The sequence below is a fragment of the Cryptomeria japonica genome, chromosome 5, assembly GCF_030272615.1.
Source record: "Cryptomeria japonica chromosome 5, Sugi_1.0, whole genome shotgun sequence".
NCBI lineage: Eukaryota > Viridiplantae > Streptophyta > Pinopsida > Cupressales > Cupressaceae > Cryptomeria > Cryptomeria japonica.
In genome coordinates, this window is record NC_081409.1 from 170,144,256 (window position 1) to 170,163,781 (window position 19,526).

Here is a 19,526-nt window from a genome sequence, read left to right on the forward strand (position 1 = left end):
GGAAATTGAACTAAAATTAAGATTAAAATCAGGAAAAAACTGATTTAAAGGAAATTGAGCTAAAATTAAGATTAAAATCAGGAAAAAACTGATTTATTCTCTATTTCATTCAATTTTAATATTTAATTGTTTTAATTCTTTTCTTTGAGATTATCTATCAATTTTTAATTTGTTTTTCTCAATATTATCTCCAATTGATTTCTTTTCTTAAATTTTAATTCTTTTTTTGTCAATTAATTCCTTTTTTGATTTATTTCCATTTTTGAAGATTTGTGCTCAATTGATTTATTTAATTGAATTAATTCCTCTTTCTTGATTTGTTTCCTTTTTTGAAGATTTATGACAATTTGATTTATTTGATTAAATATGCTAGGATATTTAATTAAAATAAATAAGATAATTGTTTAAAATGATTTACTTGGAATGATTTAATTAACTAAATAAATATTTAATTAATATTGATTGATTGATTTGCCATGTGACATTTGATGATTTTAGGAATTAATTGTGTGCTCAAGATTGATTTAATTGCCTTTGGTTAGGACCTTGGTGACGTTGTCGAGATTAGGGGCCTATGGTTTAGATGACCATTTTTAGGGTATTACACTCACAACACACAGAGAGTCGTGTGTTTTACTATGAAAAGTGGAGCGGTGGGAGTGGGTTTATATAGGAAGGAGAGTAGCTTCACCTTCACTATTTGTGTACCGCTGCAAACGCACCACGCAAGTTGCCCTGACTGTACTCAAGGACACAAGAGGGTGTTCCAAATAAAATGTCTGCATCAGCTCTCATCTTTCTATAGAGAGGAAGAAGAAAGAGGCTAAATATAGCTTATGAGACAAATCATCTATATATATAATAATGGAGATCACAGTGGATATTAGCTTAGGATATTGAAACTCCCACCAGTTTCGTCTTTTCCTTCCCGACAGGCACATTTGGGCCATTTTCAGCACAATTTAGGACAGATACCACACGGAGAAGAAGATAGAAACGACAAGCATCAATCTCAAGGATGTCCAAATGCCGACAAACCACGTTTCATCATGAGTAACTTCATTTAGTGTTTCTGCAACAGTACACCCCACCTTCAGTTCGCGACAAAAAAATGCGAGTACCTACCATTCCTTTTGTAGTACATTTATGTCAATATTACGGCCTCATTTTAAAAAAGAATAATCACAAGAAATAATTAAATTAGATTTTGATGAGGTGTATGGTCAATATTTTGATGGCTTATCATTCTTAAACACATTACCTAACTATATTGGTTAGGGTCTCATCCTAAGCTCATTCATATTTAGAATGTGTTCTTATAAATTTTGATTATATTTATTATTTTCCAGAGCGAGAAGAAGATAGAAACGACAAGCATCAATCTCAAGGATGTCCAAATGCCGACAAAACATGTTTCATCATGAGTAACTTCATTTATTGTTTCTGCAACACGCCCCACCTTCAGTTTGCGACAAAAAACGCGAGTACCTACCATTCCTTTTATAGTTGTAGTGTGAGGTTTCAACCAAAAAATGTCTCACGCCAGTAAACCGCAATTAATATGAGAGAAACTTCTTTACCGCAGTCAGAAAACATCTACTGAAACATCTTTACGGCAGGTATTTCAGTCATTCCTCTTTTCGTGTATATGTTTTTTTTTAACTTGCATCTAATCTATTAATGGAAACAACCTGTCAAAATACAAGCCGAGAAATTGAATACACGCTTAAATCAAATCAAGAATCAATTTGTTTTGGTTTAAGTGCTGCAAATTTCTAATTTTTAGTTCATCTAGTTTCTAATCAGATTTCTGCTTGGTTCTCTCTGCTGTGAGAGCGCTTCGTAAATTTTTGCTGCAAACTCTATCCATTTTTTCTCATCAGCATGGTTGACAATACAACAGAATTTGTGCAGAGAATTTTGAGGTAATAGTATGAGTGAGTTTTAATTTTTAAAATCTTTTGGTGACCATTATTATAAGTAACAAAAAATTCAAGAAAGAAAAAAAATTTAATCAAGAAATTAAGAAACAGATACAAATTGTTTGTCTAAGTGCTTGAGAAATGAAGAATGTGGAGTGAGAAGGGATAATAATTTCAAGACATGCAAAATATGATATAATTTCCAACAAAAGTTAATAGGTTAGATGAGGGTTTAAAGCAGATTTCTCCAATTTATTTTATGAGCACTCTTCTCATCTGAAAAATGTTCAGTGCCTGATCTTTTCCTAGCCTCCATCGTTAATAAAGAAACCAATTCCAAAACCCTCCCAGCCAAACGAAAACCATGCCCTATTGAAATTTGCAAAATTTCTCAAATGTAGATTTTTCATGAATAAATACTATTGACTTTCACTTTCAATCTAATGCACTCACTTTCCCTGTGTGACACGAAGCGTATGGTTTGCTACATGCAAGGTGCATGTCATACAGGGCATTTGATCATTACGCGTGGCAGGTGATTTTGGTGGACTCTAAATTTAGGGGCTTTTTCAAATTTGAAGTGCTCCATTGGGAGAGAGGAAAGAAGTTTTTGTTTTATAGTTTCAGTCTTGTTGATTTATTGAAACTTTTTCGTTCTAACTAATAGTGGAAGTATGACATAATCTTTCCTCGCCTTCCCACACCAAGCACCCCCTTCATACTCCTCTCATATTCATCGCATGAGATAATTGGGAACAATTATTTAAGTTGGGCTTATTCTTCTCTATCAGGTTTCTAGGAACCTAATGTTTGAATTAATGAATAATTACGACAACTATGTTAAACTATTTAACCTGGGTTTGATTTTCCATTGATTAATAGTAGAAAATAGGTGCCATTTTAGAAATATGAATTAGATATTTTTATATATATTAAATCAAATATATAATTGGACAAGTATTTGTTGAATATTAATTAATTTATTTCAGAAAGAGCTTTCTATTGCTCAATTCAAACTGTAAACATAATGGAGGTTTTAGATGCTATTGCACTAGAAGTCAGCACACTGCTCCATAGAATTTATTCACCATCATTGTGTTGGAAGGTTTTAAAATTGGTCTTATTTGTCCCTTGCCTGTGTGTTGGAACTTAGGGTTTAAAATTTTTGAAAAGGGTTTTAGAGATGTTAAGGTTTTCCTTTGTTCTCCCGAGCAATGTTATATTCTGCAATTGAGTTGTGATCACCAGTGGCCTCGTTTAAAGTCATCATCAAAAGGATCCTTTGTCATTCATTCATCGACCCCGTGCGCTAGGAGTCATTGCTTGAGGTTGTCGCTTTAGTTTTTATTATATGCCTAAGTATTAAGTGTCCTTGTGGTTTTGCCTTTTAAAATTCCCTAGGAAGGCCCCACGCATGATCGCTTTACCCTCGACTAGTCTCCATGTGCTAAAATGATCCACCTAAGTACTCGCTTTAGTCTCATAGTTGTGTGGGATAATTGTGCCAAAGGAAATACAGAGAAATGTTATCCTACGAGCTTTTCAGTGAGAGGTCTCGATCGCACGGGATAAGGAATTTACAAAGCTTAAAGATGAAGACTCATCCCGTGACACCTTTGAAGCCGTGATTAAGCCCCGCGAAATAAGGAGGAGATAGAGGCAACAAAGGGATCCTTATCCTGCAGTCATTTCATAATAGCAAAAGGCTCACGCGGGATAAGGAATATTCGCAGGCATGGTAGCAGTTTTCACTATGTAGTGTGACCATGCAGGATAAGAAAATATAAGAAGCATAGAGGAAAGTCTTATCCCAGAGTGGTTTTAAGACGCCCTGATGGGCCCGCGAGATAGGAAACAACTCAGAGTTATAAGGTAAAGTTATCCTGCAATGTTCATAGGCCGACACAATGATGGTGGGAGATAAGAGATAACGAGGGATTGTAAAGAACCTTATCCCGCAAGGGTTTTCTAGTACTCAGTGATGGTCGCGAGATAGGGATTACAAGGCGAGATCGATAGGATCTCTTATCCCTCACGTTCCCACATGGATAAGAGATGGATCGCAGGGTAAGATAAGGCAACCTCATAAGGCTTATCCCATGCGAGGGAAAATTATCGAGGAAAGGCACCTTCAAGCGAAAGACAACAGGGAGTTATGAGCAACGCGGGATAAGAGGATGCTCAGAGGACATACAAAGGCCTTATCTCACGAGAGGAGGCGACGTTGATAAATGTGTTGTGGCATAAGGATAAAATGGTGTCGATAAAGAAAAGGTGGCATGTACTTATCGCGTGAGGAGAAGAGGAATTTTTATCTGGGTGGCGCAGGATAAAAGGCAAAGGTAAATGCATGGAAACCTTATCCCATGAGGATTGTAAAGATAGCAAAGGGTAGTGTGGGATAAGAAAATGAAAAGAAAACGAAGGAAGGTGTATCCCTTAGAGATGGTAAAAGGCATAAAATCATAAAAGTAGGTTCAAACGACATAAATTTTGAAAAGTCTGAGTTGGTGAGGACAGTCTAATAAATACCATGTCATCATTCCAAGGTTGTTAAAGGCAATCTTGAATGTTCACTTCCTGATCAATAGATGAAATTCAAATTTGGTGTGAAATAATGGCTCTGTCTGACATGGATGAATTAATGGCGTCACCATAAAAGAGAAATTCTTAGATTTTCTCCCATAACTTGCATCGGAAGAAGAATTCAAAGCATCCCTGAGTGAGAAGAAGAGCGAATTTCAACAAATCAACGTGCCCTCCAGCAAATTCAGCCTAGCAAGGAAGACCAGTAAGTTAATTATTCCACCATCCTTGTGCATTTGCTAGGTTGTTCTAGTTGTGATACGCAAAGCTTTTGTGTGTGCCCTAGAGTCTGTAGGGTTTGTGTCCATGTTTAATTTTCTAGGCTCTCCTTCATTTTTAAAATTAAAATGGCCTCCCATGTCAAGGACTGCGCTACTCCCACTACTGAGAATATCCCTAAAGTTGGCACTAGCTCTGTGATGCCAAAGATTACCCATGTTGTTCCTCTTGATGTAATTCCGCCCATTCTAGTAATTACAAATGCTCCCATTATTGAGTCAAGCCCTCAATATGCCCCGCAAATGTCTGAGGAGGTAAAAGAAAGCTCCCCTCCTAAGGAAAAGGTTGGGAAGAGAAAGAAAAAGATAGTCCGAAAGATTGTCACTATTGTTTTTGACAGTGAGTCTCTGGATGAGCTTGCCCCTCCTCCTAAAGCTAAGAAACTAGTTCAAAAGAGGAGAAGGGTTGCCCAAAAGGTTTCCATTTAAACACCTACCACTGAAGCCCATCCTCGTGCAAAAAGTGCCCTTGCTACTGAAAACCCACCCGCTTAGGAGACCCCAATTCCTCAAGAGCAAACCTCGCAAAGAGACAGCCCTGCTCAGCAAGTGAGGGAAATTGCTCCTAGAAAAGGGCCAACTCCCAAAGCTCCCAAGAGACCTAGAAGAGCATCTATAGGAGATTCATTGGCTCAAGAAGAGCAAAAAAAAATAGTGCCAACTACCCCTCTTGCTCTTGCAAATACTTCAGAGGAATTGCAACATGAAATTGAATAGAGATTAGAGAAGGTTGCAAAGAGGCCAACTAAACAAACAAGAAGCCTCCACCAGGACCTGTTAGGATTGTTTGAGGGGTCCTCTATGAATGACAACATCAGAATTACCTTTTATGGAAAATAGAGACAAACCTGTCCCAGTGTCGAATCCTTGGACAATAAACTTGGGAAAACTAGTAGTGCTTAAATTTTTTTTGTAGGAACCAATGTTAATAAGAGAGCTAGCCGTTGCCTATGATCCCCCAAGAAGGACTGTAAGATCTGAAGATGCCTATGTCCTATTGGACATTTTGCATAGGGCTATTGTAGATTGTTTTGGTTTGGACAAGTATGCCTTCAAAGAAATCAACAAAAATAATCTAGAAAGGAATTAGCAGTACAAAAAGGACATATATAGAAAGGAATTTGTTCCTCATTTTATGAAGAAACTTTCCAAAAATTCACAGAATTATGTCCTGCCATCTGAGAGGGAGCCTTTCAGATTAGAGTGCTTTGAGCCCTATTTTTTTAAGACCGACTATGCATTAGGGTAGGTTCTTGGGGTAAATTGTGGGCTTACTCAAATTCCCATAGATTTCATGATGATTGCCATAAATATCCAACACCCCTCGATAAATGAGCTATATGATTTTGTAGCTATTATTCATGATAAGCTCCATGAAGGGTTAATGGGAGCAAGAAATAAAAAATAGAAGATGGAATTCAGACACTATTCTCTATTGTGTCATATGATTCTTTATCAGAATAGGGATTATTGGGGCCCATAATTGACTATAAGGACCAATAATCCACACACAGGTCTTCCATGGCCAGTACAAAGATGGACCCAAGTGTGAGAAAAGGGATCCAGGTTTGGAAGTTATTCTATTTTCTCTGATCATTTTAACATGAAAGTTTTGATAAGGCTTGGAGTCAAGCTACCCAGGCTGCCAAAGAATATTATTAATTTTTTTAGGATAAGGAGCTGCAGGGGTGAATGAATGGTATATACAGAGGGAGATTTCATTCATAATTTTGGGGACTTATTTTTGTATGGAAACTGCACTATCATCAGGGTATACGAGTGTGAGCAAGCACCCCATGTTTTTTGTCTCTCCTAAGCTAGCATTCATTGAATTAATTTGGCAATTAATGTGGATGGAGAGGGCACAGATTACAATGGATAAGAAATGGAGACTCCTCCCCAGGGTGATCAATTTTGAAGAATTCACTGTAGGATGTGATACCCTAGAAAAGGTGTAGGATTTTTTAGTAAATAATTACCGGTTGAAGGTTGCCCAAGCTCGGCATTTCGACCCTGAGGGATGAGTAAATGAACTTAGAGTGTACAAGATAAAGGAGAAGAGCTATTCCCATTCATTTGATGAGTGAGAGGATTTAATAAGAAATGCTCACTTTGCTAAAGCAGAATGACACAGGAAGAAATGGGAGCTCATGAAGAAACTTGAGCAGGAGAGGATGCAAGAGGATCCCAATTTTGAATATTTTATAGGGAATTCCAGAATGATTTTGCGAGGATGTCTTTCATGATTAGAAAGGTAGATGATATAATAAAAATGGAAATGGAGAGAAGGGATGCTGGGGATAAAGGGATAAATTTGAGACAAGGCCTATTGACCCTACCCCTATAGTATACAAGGTGAAGAGGGATACAGTAACAATTAAAAAGACATCTCTTGGCACCTCTAGGTAGGCAACTGAATAGGTCAGGAGAGTTGAAAATGAAAAGGCAAAATTGTCCGATTTTGTAGATGTCTAGGTGGATTTTAATACAAATGTGCCACCTCCTTCTCTCCCTTGAGAAACATTGCATGAAGATGAGGATGTTGAGATCCTAAATGACACAGATAGAGACATTATCCCAAGTACAATCCTTATTGAGGAGGCAGATGATGAAAGGATCATTGCCTCAAAAAACTTCATAGCAGATGACAGTTTTGTGAACTTGCCCGAGTTCAAATCTTTTTGGCTTAGGGAAGAGTTGAAGGATTTATCAGATGAGGGAATTAGAAATTTTGACAGGAATAGCTTCAGATGCACCCTTGAGGAAGACATGGAGATGATTAGAAATAGTGGCATGCTTCTTGTCCCTGCCTGGGACTTTGAGAAAATCTTTTTGTTAGATAAGATTATGCAGCAGAAGGACCCCAATTTTGCAAAAGAGTTCAAAGAAGAGGGGTCTAGGGTGAGTGTAGGCCTAAAGACTTTTGCTCTATGGTCAAAGGCCCTGAATGTCCAAAAGCCTATGGTTTTGCAATGTGGATAGAAAAAGATAGGGGGTGCAATAATTAGGACCCTTGAAGACATCACTGCATCAGAGGTCATAGAAATCACTTCACATGCAGTTTAGTTTACTCAATTAGCAGTAGATGATCTTGAGCAAAAGAATTTGATATTAAGGAAATGCATGTAGCTCTCAACATAAATTACAACAAATTATTCATTGAAAATTGTGCATCGAAGGAGCAAATAAAGAAAGTAACAACAAATTCTTCGGGAGGAATTAGGCCTGAAGAATTGGAAAAAAAATGAATAAAGAATTACAGAGAGTCGAGGATGAAGCTGAGAACAATTATTTTGAAATAAAAAAGGCTTCAATTTTGAAGGTGGCAAATAAAGTTATTGAGAAATTAAGCAAGGTGCACACCTCATATTCTTTGACTTCACAGATCCTCCACTAGTTGGAGGAAATTCTTTCATTCTTTTAGCCAATTAGGGCTACATGGCCTCTCCACCCGAAATTGCAGGGGTAGCTTGAAAAAACTTTAATTTATTAATCAAAGAATTGCCTAACATTGAAGATGAGAAAAGGACATTGATTAAAATGATTGATTCTTTCCAAGGTTTGAAGAAGTGGGATATCCCCACAATTTTGGCATGCAAAGGACAAATCAAGACCTTAGAGGAGTGGAAGCAAGGCTTCCAAGATGTCATAAATGCAGTTTTGACTTCCTTAGCTACTGATCCGACCCAATGTGACTCATATTTCAATAGCATTGATAAGATCAAAGAGGTATATTTCATGTACTATGGATTTACTTTGAAGGCCATAACTCTATCAACCCATAAAACAAAGGAAGCAATAGATAAGTTGCAGAGTTTGAGGAATTTTACTTGGCCATTGGGCGAGACTAAAGCCCTGTATAAAAAGTACTGCTCCTTGGAGGAAGAGTAGCTTAAGGGAGAAGACTATTTTGTTACTTCGAATTTTTGTGAAGGTTTCTAATTTTGAGGAGGACTGATAGAAGCATTCAATCATCAAGGACTATTCCCTAGGTTACCTACTACTAGGTGCCAAGGTGTACTTCAGATCCTGACATAGGCATGTGTCAAGGTACCAATGAAAGGGTAATTTTCCAGACCTGCAACTCAAACTTTCCAGAATGATGCCCTCTCAACACCCCCTGCATTTATTGCAGCAAAGAAATTAGCATGCATGTTAGCAAGGATAGAGAGGCCTTAGGGCGTATAGTAATACCTTGTACTTTTAACATGTGTCTTCTTGTCCTGAGGCTTGTTTTGCTCCATTGTGTTATAAAAGAGAATTCAGGGCAAAGAAGAATGATTCTAAAATTTTGCTTAGTATGTACTAGGATAGCTTTGAAGCAATACTATGACAGGTAGTGTTTTACAAATTTATTTAGCTCACCGATTTATCATGAATGTATAATTTTTATTCTAAAAATCAATAAAGAGGACACTCATTTTTCTTTCTCATATCTTTTGTATGGTGTTTTATGAGTTGTTATGTTAATAAAATGTTTAATTTGTCTTCTTTAATGAAGAATGCGTTTACCTTGATAGGTTTCATTTCAACTAAATGAATTAAATTATGTCTTGAATACTGCAACACTTGTGTGAGAGGCTTTGTGAGGAAGTTGTGAATACTTTCTCAGTCTAAGCATTTTAAGAAAGTCTTGAATGTTTAGTATTGAACTTTAATGATGTTACTATGATATTTTTTGTCTTTCAACCTATTTTTTGACTCTATATCTCCCTTGAATAGACACTCGTCATACTTTTCTGGGTTTTAGGATCATTTCAACATTCTTATTTCACCTTTTATATTTCAATTTCCATTTTTTTTGCATTAGGAGTAGAATAGATTAGAACCAATTTTCAATGCAAGTAAAGTAGTACAAACTAAGGTTCAAGCTAGAATTCATTGTATATCATACTTTTCCTTGGTATATTTTCATTGAAAGAATATACTATACATTGCAATGTTTGTCCATGTAAAGTTGAAATGTTGTGAAACATTGCAACATAGGTACCCACCTAGGTCCTGCAGAGCCTAAAGACTAGAAGATTGCAGCCTTTGCGATGAATCATGTTCGTTAGCCAAAAGCAATCCTAAGTCTGTCTATGATTCAATGGCTATTTCTCTAGGATCTAGGATATGTTGATTTGGGAACCAACACATTGGTCTCATTCTTTTGTGGTAAAACTCAACACATCCTTTGATTTGTATAATTTGTGGCACTAGCAATATGGTATTAATAAAAAAATATTGTTCACTAAGAGATTTAATATTGTTATTTACTTACTTGAAAATGGATATAAATGACTATGATTATGTTGAATGTACATGGATATAAGAACAGTCATAATAATGATCCTTAAGTGATGGCAAAAATGATAACATGGAAAAAAAAACACAGTATTCAGCTTCAGAAAGTTCTCTAGAGCAATACACATTTCTCATTATCATCTTCCAAGTAACCCAAAACAGATAAGATGGTAAATCATTAGGGTAGCTTTTATTTTTGTTTTCATCATCTCCTTTAACATGGACATATGTAAATTATTGGGTAACCAAAAAAATAATTAAATTTTGTTGTTAGAATTTGACTCTTAACATATCATTTTGCTTCGCAGAAATGTGATTGAGTAAAACATAAAAAATGTTCCTTTCACTTGATTGCACAATTAGAATTTGTTTGATGGCTAGTGGTAGAAAGTACACATCACATTACTCTTGATAAAAAGTTATGTAACTACCATTTTATTTTTATAAGTGAGCAATAGAAAGAATCTTCTAATCATGCTTGCAAACCCAATTAAATTTGATAAGATTCTTTATCTAAGCATGTGCAAGGTACCAAAAAAAATTTGGAAATGTGGTTTTAGACATCAATTTCCCTTCCCTTATGAATTTGTGCTCAAAGCAACATCATTCGATTTATGGCCCTATCAAAGCCATAGAGAGTTGAGATGATGTAGCCTAAGAATGGATGCCATAATTTGTTTTTTATTAGAGGAAAATGGGTTTTGAAGGGCCCCTGAAACCCTTTAGAGCATTAGATCAAAAGATATCCATTAATGCACATCAAAAAAGAAAGACACAACAGACATAGAAAAGATAGCTGACCAGATAATAAAAAGCTAGCGACAGAAAGACACAACACATAGGACCTAAAGCAAAGACAACAGTAAAAATAGAAAAAAACCAAGGCTAGGTAAAGTTCTTTAGCAACTCAGTCTGCTTGATTTCCTCAATCTCCCTAATTTGGATTTGCTCCTTTTTGGTTCTTGCGTGGGTTCTTCTACCATAATCGGTCTCCTTATCTTCAAGGGTATCTTCCTTCACCTAAGTGGTGTCCCCAATGGCCTTTTCCCCTTGGTCACTTTCAAGCTTGCTAATAAGAACCTTAATGATGTTAGAGGTAGCCTTTATAATCTTATGACTCTGCTCCCCAATCCTTTTGAGAGTATTCTCAACCCCTTCTAGCCTTTTTTCAGTTGTCCCAACTCTATTTTCCAATATTTGGAAGCTATTACATTGAGCATTTATGATTTCCTCAGCATTACTGATAGCCTTGGTAAGCTTGCTTAAACAATCACGGAGAGAACTGAATTTTCTAGTGCCAATAGCTTCTAAAGTTTCAATTTTGCTAGCCTCCTGGATTTGTTTTGTTTTTATGCTAGTAACCCAAAGAAAAACCTTGTTGAAGCAGTTCGTGCCATTTTTGAAACAAAGGTCAATATCTAGATGGGAGCATCCTGGGCCTTGTCTCCCACAGGATCCAAGTTCACCTCCAGACCCACCTCCTTTGACTCTGCATTCTTAGCTTCCTTCATGGGGGTGTCCTCCCCAACCAAACCCTTGTCCTTAGAAACATTAGGGAAGGGCGAATGAATCTTAGCCCCCAAATCCTAACTTCATAGAGTCTTCCCCTTATGCTTCTAGCTAGAGAGGATTTGGTCTCCATATCATCATCAGTCTCGTTTTCTTCCTCATACCAGTCGTCATCATCCTCCTCCTTTTTCTTCCTTTTGGCTGACCCTTTACCCTAATCCTCTTGCCCTATTTTCCTTTTTCGCTTGCTCCACCCAGAAATGTGGGGGTCGTCCTCAATCTCAACCTTTGTGTCGTAACCTTCACCATCATCATCATCATCATCACACTCATCCAATTCCTTGTCCGACTCAGAAACCTCTACAATATTCAGTTGAACCGTGGTATTCTTGATGTGGTTGTAAAAAACCACCATAAGACCCTCATGTTTAGCAGGATTGGTTTTGGGATTAGAGATAGAATCCATAATCCCATCATTTAAGACACAAAACAAGTAATAGGGAATGGAAATTTTCTCCTTATACCGAAAATGGTTGAGAATAACAAAATGATACCTATAAACCCTAGTAAATCTGCCATCTAAAGTAATAAATTCCATAATTGCAAACAAAACATGACTCCAGATCATCTTGATTAATTTAGGGGAGTAGTAAGTGTGACTTCCCTTCACTAGCCTGGCTTTCTCCTCCTCGTCCTTCATGAATTTATTCACAGTAGCATCTGATAGCTTCCTATCCCTATAGAATTTGATACCGTCCATTAGTAGACCCGTAGCCTCAGCAATCATCATCTCATTCACCTTTACCTTCCTACTACCAATGGTCAATGTGCCCTTATTCCACCCCTTTTTGAAAATCCTTGTGATTTCTGGTCGTCTTTCTTGCATCCTCTCCATGTAATCTGTCATTTTTGCTGCTTGCAGCACTACCCAGACCTGGGGACGATCCCTCCATTTATCAATTTTAGTTGCCTTCATTCGCTTGCGATTTCCCCCCATATTCTTATCGATTTCTATCACCTATAAATTCCTAAAAAATACCACTCTTCACTGCGGACTTTCTTTTTAGCAGGGAAGAAGCCTCTAGAAGCCAATGGATAATTCTTAAGCTTCCACTCCAAATGATAAAAACACCCACAAAGCATGCAAAACGATATGGCATTTACTAATGTACCTCCTTCTTGGCTTCATACGATATCATTTCATGATGCCACGACCACCCCTACCATCTTGGGAAATGATATCAAATCTTGCCTTGTTTACCATGATATTTTTCATAGTTTAAAATGTCACATGCCACATAGGGGACCTCCCCCTTGCTTTTCCAAATCTTGATTTTCTCGCTCCATACTGTCTCATTGGCGGCCCAATCAACACTCTTGTTGACCTCTCTATATTCATGAGAAATGTAACATTGGTCGAATCCCTCAAGCATCTCCTTAGCCTTATCAATGATATTTTTAATCATCCACGAGGGTTGATTATTTCCAAGGAGACAATTGATAATATTTTTAAAATCCCCCTCCAGTCATAAAAAATTGACTCTCAGATTGTGTGCTAATTTAATAGCTTGGAGGGTGCCCATAGCTTTAGCCAGATGATTAGTCTAGTTCCCCAAGGGGAAGGCAACCACCCCAATGCAAAAGGCAACACAATTCCAAATAACTCCACAACAGCCAGCTCGCCCTGGGTTCCCTTTAGCAGCACCATCAAAGTTAACTTTCATCCAGTCATTAGGAGGAAAAGACCAACAACACATCCTTCTTTTGAGTTGATTAGTATTGATGTCCATGTGGGCTGGGATGTCATAATTTGTTGATCTTTTAAGTTAATCACCTATAAATTTCTTGAAGGTTTTTCTAAATATTACTCATCCTTCAACAAATTTAGACATTAGAAATTAAGTGGTCTAAATTTCATCACACCAATTTTTATTAATTGAAATTTGTAAATCTTAGATCAAGTTTGCACTTAACTTGGTGAATCTAAATGAATAATACTCATTAGAGTGAGCCTTAAGAACTTAGAACCTTAGTGAATTAACAATTCTATGTCCTTCTATAGCAATGAATATAGGCATAATAATTGTTGCGGCAATTCATTGTTCCATTAAAAATGAGCATATGATTGTCTGCAAGATGTCTATACCTTGCATATCTTCTCTTTAGTTTAAGATGCAATATCAAACAAACTATTTGTCCCATAAAAAACTTGGATTACCTTTGTTTCTAAACAAATTGACTCCTACAACTGATAGTGTAGTCGCATAAATCTGTCCACTTAATTAAATGAATATTTACTATTTAATTGATTATTTAACCATTAATAATCAGTTAATTAATTCATCCTCAACCTCTTCTCCTATTAACTAAATATATTATTAAATTTATTTGAATTAATTCATTAAGCCACACTCTAAATCAATTAAATAAATAAAACACATTTATTTAATTTAATCCCCTTGCCTCGTGTAAATAAATAAATAAATATTTATTTAAATCCCTAAACTACCCCCCCCCACCAGTTGCATTCTCCTACAAATGCAAGTTGCACCTATTTATTTGAAATAAATAAATTTTATTTTAGTTAAAATCCTATTTTCTCTCACCCACCAAACCCACTTGCATCCTAAACCCATTCTAGATTCTTCTAAACCATCCTAATTATCCTAAACCCATCCCCTAATTATTGTCACATTCCTAAGAAACTTGAAGTCGCTTCTCAAAGCCTCCAAAATCTTTGAAAAGCATTAAATGCTTTATGTCTCCAACAAGTTAACCCCTAAAGTCTTCCAAACCATTAATGATTCTTACATGACCATTTATGGCTCTTACATAACCATTAATGGTTAAACTCACCACACCCACATGGTCAGAGACTTTCCCTCTAACTAAACCTCCATTTAACTCATGGGTCTCTTCAAGCATTCATTGCTTTGACCATGGTTATCCCCACTAACTCTTGCATCAGAGTTTATCCATTGGATAAAAGCATTATTCATTGGATAAAGGCTTTATTCATTCAACTCAGCACTAACCTTACCTCCCAAGCTAACCTTCATGTCATCTCAAGCATTTAATGCTTCTTCCCTCTCCTCTCAAGCCAGCTCATGTTGACATTTGTCATCTTGGGATTGGGTTGAAAACCCTCACATGAATCATGAACCCATCAATCCTGACCCTTGTTGAGATTACTCAATCTCAACCATCCATTGCCTTGTTTTTCCTATAAATAGAGCCCATTCCTTCTTAATCAAAATCTAGAAATACTGTATGCATCTAACCTATAGTAAAATTGAGAGAGCATGTAGGAGAAAAATCATATCTAGTTTGTTATTTTGGCTAAAATTAATATAGATTAATTAGGTATTTTCTCATATATAGTTTGTTTGCATTTGCATAGTCTTTTATCTTCATTATTCATAAATGTTGAATCTCCATAAGACATCCATAGTAGTGTAAAAAGCTGAGGGCTACACTCATGTGGAACTTAGAGAGGAGAGGAACAAGGGAGGAGCAGCTATGAGCAATTTAGAGAGCATTTGGGAGGGTTTAGTTTCTTTCCTCTGTTTTTGTGTGTTTTCTATAATATGTTTGATATCTCTCTTGATATGCATGCTTAGGATTGTAGTTTCTTTCATCTTTCATTTATAATTGATACTACGAACACTAACGTTTGAATCTTTTGTGTTCCTAACATCCTTTTTGCAGTGCATCATTTGGGGAACCTCCGAGAAGCTCTTAGAATGCATTGTCTCAAGAAAAGGCATTGAAGTAGATCTGACGAAAGTCAAAGCAATCATGGACATGCCACCTCCCAAGAACATTCGTCAATTAAGGACACTACAAGGGCGGCTAAAATCAATTCGCAGCTTCATTGTACAATTGGCTGATAAGTGTCATCCCTTCATGCATCTATTACACAAGAATATCTACTTTCAATGGGATACAAAGTGTCAACAAGCATTCCAAATGCTTAAGGACTACCTAATGCATACACCATTACTGATCCCACCATATCCAAATAGACATCTATTGCTATATATTTCAGCTTCAAATACGACATTAGGAGTACTGCTGTCATAACACAATGCAGAAGGAAAAGAATGCGTTGTATACTATATCTCTTGCACATTGGTAGGCTATGAACTCTATTACAACCTTTTGAGCGATCTTTCCTAGCAGTTATCTTGGCAGCAACCAAATTGAGGTAATACATGTTAATGCACAAGGTACAACCCATCGCCAAATAGATCGACTCAAATACCTACTTAGCAAGGCAACATTAACAGGCCGTTTGGCCAAATGGGTTATGATCTTGAGTTAATTTTATATAGAGTATGTGGACCGCAAGGCTATCAAGGGGAAGCTATTGCAGATCAGTTGGCCGATGCACCCCTCGCAGGTGACCATCCTCTTGTTTCTAATTTTCCATATGAAGAGTTCTTCATGATCACAGTTACACAACCTTGGAAGCTATACTTTGATGGCTCATATACTAGACATGGTTCGGGGGCAGGTATTATTTTTATGACACCTCAAGGTGATAGCATCCCAAAATCATATAAGCTCACTTTTTCCATGCACCAATAATATAGCAAAATATGAGGCCTTAATCATAGGACTCAGATTGGCTATACAATGGCATCTCAAAGAGCTATAGGTATATGGAGATTCTCAGCTAGTCATCTGACAAGTCACCGATGAGTATCAAACTAACGATGATAAGGTCATGTCGTATAAAAGGATTGTGGATAGTTACAAAGAATCATTTACAACTATCACATTTGAGCAACTACCCAGAGATCATAATCAAGCTTCCAACACAATGGATACAATTGTATATCTCTTGGATCTTCCGCAAAATTCAACATGCTACAAGTTCTTGGTAGAACAGCTTCGGATCCCTACGTATGATATCCCTGAAACTGAAATGATATGTCGCCTTGTCGGTTCTAAATCCCCATGGTACAGTGAGTTCTTCACTTACCTCTATGATCACACACTTCCTCCCAACCAATCCAATAACCAACAAAAAACCTTCATTCGCCAAACCGCTCGATACACCATCATTGTCAAAACCCTAAATAGGCGAAGTCTTGATGGTACTCTCCTTTGATGTTTGGAACAAGATGAGATAACAAAGTCCTTGGAAGAGGTACATGAAGGAATTTGTGGGGCTCACTCAAGAAGTCCTTCGCTGGCAAAGAAAATCATGTGTGTTAGATACTATTGACCCACCATGGAAAAAGACTCCTACTATTTTGTCAGAAAATGCAAGAAGTGCCAAGTTCACGAACACCTGACACATGCACCAGCACAAGAATTACAACCAATCACAACAACATGGCCCTTTTTTCAATGGAGACTTGACCTTGTGGGTAAAATCCATCCATCTTCATCCAACAGCCATAAATTTATCATTACCGCCACTGAATACTTCACAAGGTGGATCGAAGCCATTGCACTTACCCAAGTCACCGGCAAGAAGATCGCCTTATTCATCCTTAATTACATCATCTGCCAGTATGGTGTACCCATGTCCATCATCACATATAACAACCTTCCTTTCAAAAATCAGGATGTCCATAAGCTCTATCAGAAGTTTCACATGCAACACCATTTTTCCACCCCCTATTACCCACAAGGAAATGATCAAGTCGAAGCATCAAACAAGAACATATTGATGATCCTTAAAAAGACAGTCAATGATGTTGGCTGTGATTGGCACATTCAATTAAATCCAGCACTATGGGTGTATTGAACTAGCATTTGAACCCCTACAGGCGCAACTCCCTACTCACTGGTCTATGGAGAAGAAGCCATCCTCCCTATTGAGGTTGAAATACCATCTATACGGGTCTCTTTACACAATATGATAGATGATGACGCAAACCGAGCCTTTCATCTTCAGGACTTGGAACTACTTGATGAATGACGACAAGCTGCATACAACCACCTCAAAGCCTATCAGCAACGCATGAGCAGAAGCTTCAATCATCGGGTTAAACCTCGTACATTTGAGGTAGGTGATCCTGTTCTCGGGGAGAATCCTTGCAACTAACCAAATAGAGAACAGTAGGGTAAGTTTGAATCCAACTAGTTGGGTCCATATGTTATCATTGTTGTATTTGGGTTTGGGGAATATCAATTGGCAACTTCAGAAGGGGAACTGCTATCAGATCCAATCAACAACATGCACCTCAAATGGTTTCATACATAAGTTGCACAAAGCATCAAGATCCTCCAACTATATCCGAAAAAACCAAAAACATTCAGAAAATGTCAAAAAAAATTTAAAAATCAAGAAAATAGTAAAGAAAAATTATACATCCAAACGGTGAGAACCACTTTGGTGGCACTTTGGGTAAGCGCAATGGTGAAAACCTGGCAAACAGGTGCCACTCATAAAAAGCTATGGCTCCATTGTCTTTTAGACTTGTTGCAATCACATCCATTGTATCCATTCATCTGTTATTCATACCATGGCTTGTTATTGATCTGCAATCAGGGTTAGTACTTCATTTGTCCTGCATCCCACTTTCATAGAAACATCTAACTAGGGGAAATAGTCTTAAACCTACTGATAGAAGTGGATTCTACATTACTTCTGATTCATTGAGTTCTTCATTCAAAATTGGCTGGAAATAATACCAAAAACATTCGTAAAAACTCACAAAATAACAAAAACATTAAAAAACACTCACAAAATCCAAAAACATGTCAAAAACATCAAAAATCAATCAAAAACATTGTAAAGCATATAATATTCTTTGTACATACACATCGCAACAGACATCAAACAAACATTTTTGAGCTACTTAAACGATGATCACTTATCAAATCAACCAACCAATCAAAATATCTACACACAACTGTCTTCACAAGGATGCATCCTTCCTCACAGACAAGACATGGTAACATTTTCTTTGACAAGAAAATTTTGTTTAAGCTGATAAGTACTTGGTCAGTTTGTTATTTATTTATTTAGTCATATCAGGTTCCTACGCTACTCCAGGATATCCACAAGTGATTAGAGTAAGCCAAGATGGCTCCTGACATCTTTTTCTTTGTTTGTTGTCTACATATTGATCCAATGAAGTTCTGGGGCATGTACTAATGGTGTCTATGTGCGAAGTTCACTAAGCTACATGATCCTATGCAAAGTACAATCATAGATCACTGTGGCTTACTAACTACAGCGTATACCTCGACCATTTACGCATGAACCAGAATGGATGGTAACTTTTCCTTGTCTGCAATGCTTGCTTACAAGTAAAATGTTCAAACTTGGTTCCTACTACCTCAGCCAAGAACGATACTACCATGCTTGATGATGAAAATTAAGCACTGTGAATAATCTATGGATTGTCATTTCATATCATCTGTAAATATTGCATTCCATCCATCCATACATCCATATTGTTGCATATCATTCATACATAGTAATCACAATGGATACTCTCTTTTTTTTCATTTTCTTCCATAGGAATGAGTCCTAGGTCCTCCATACCTTCTATCTAACATTGCATCACCCCCCCTCACCCTCGCTATCTTGATCATCAGCATCACATACCCTACATCATATCCCATCCACCCAATCAAGCAAGTTACTCTGTCTACACAGGCACATTGACTCACGCACACCTAGACTATCAACAGATACTTTTTGGTCTAGTATCTTCGGGTCTCAACAGGTAATCGATTATGGCAAACCTAGACTACAACAGGAATTTATCACAATGACCTAGTCTCAACGGGGCTGCTATGATTCACCATAACCAACCTACAATGCAAACACTATCAATTGATGAACCAATCAAACACAATCCAACGGACAATTGCATCAATTGTCTAAGTCTCAACGAGTATTTTGCTTCATATACCTTGACTTCATCGGACAATTACATCAATTTTCTAAGTCACAACAGGTCACTTTGATTCACTT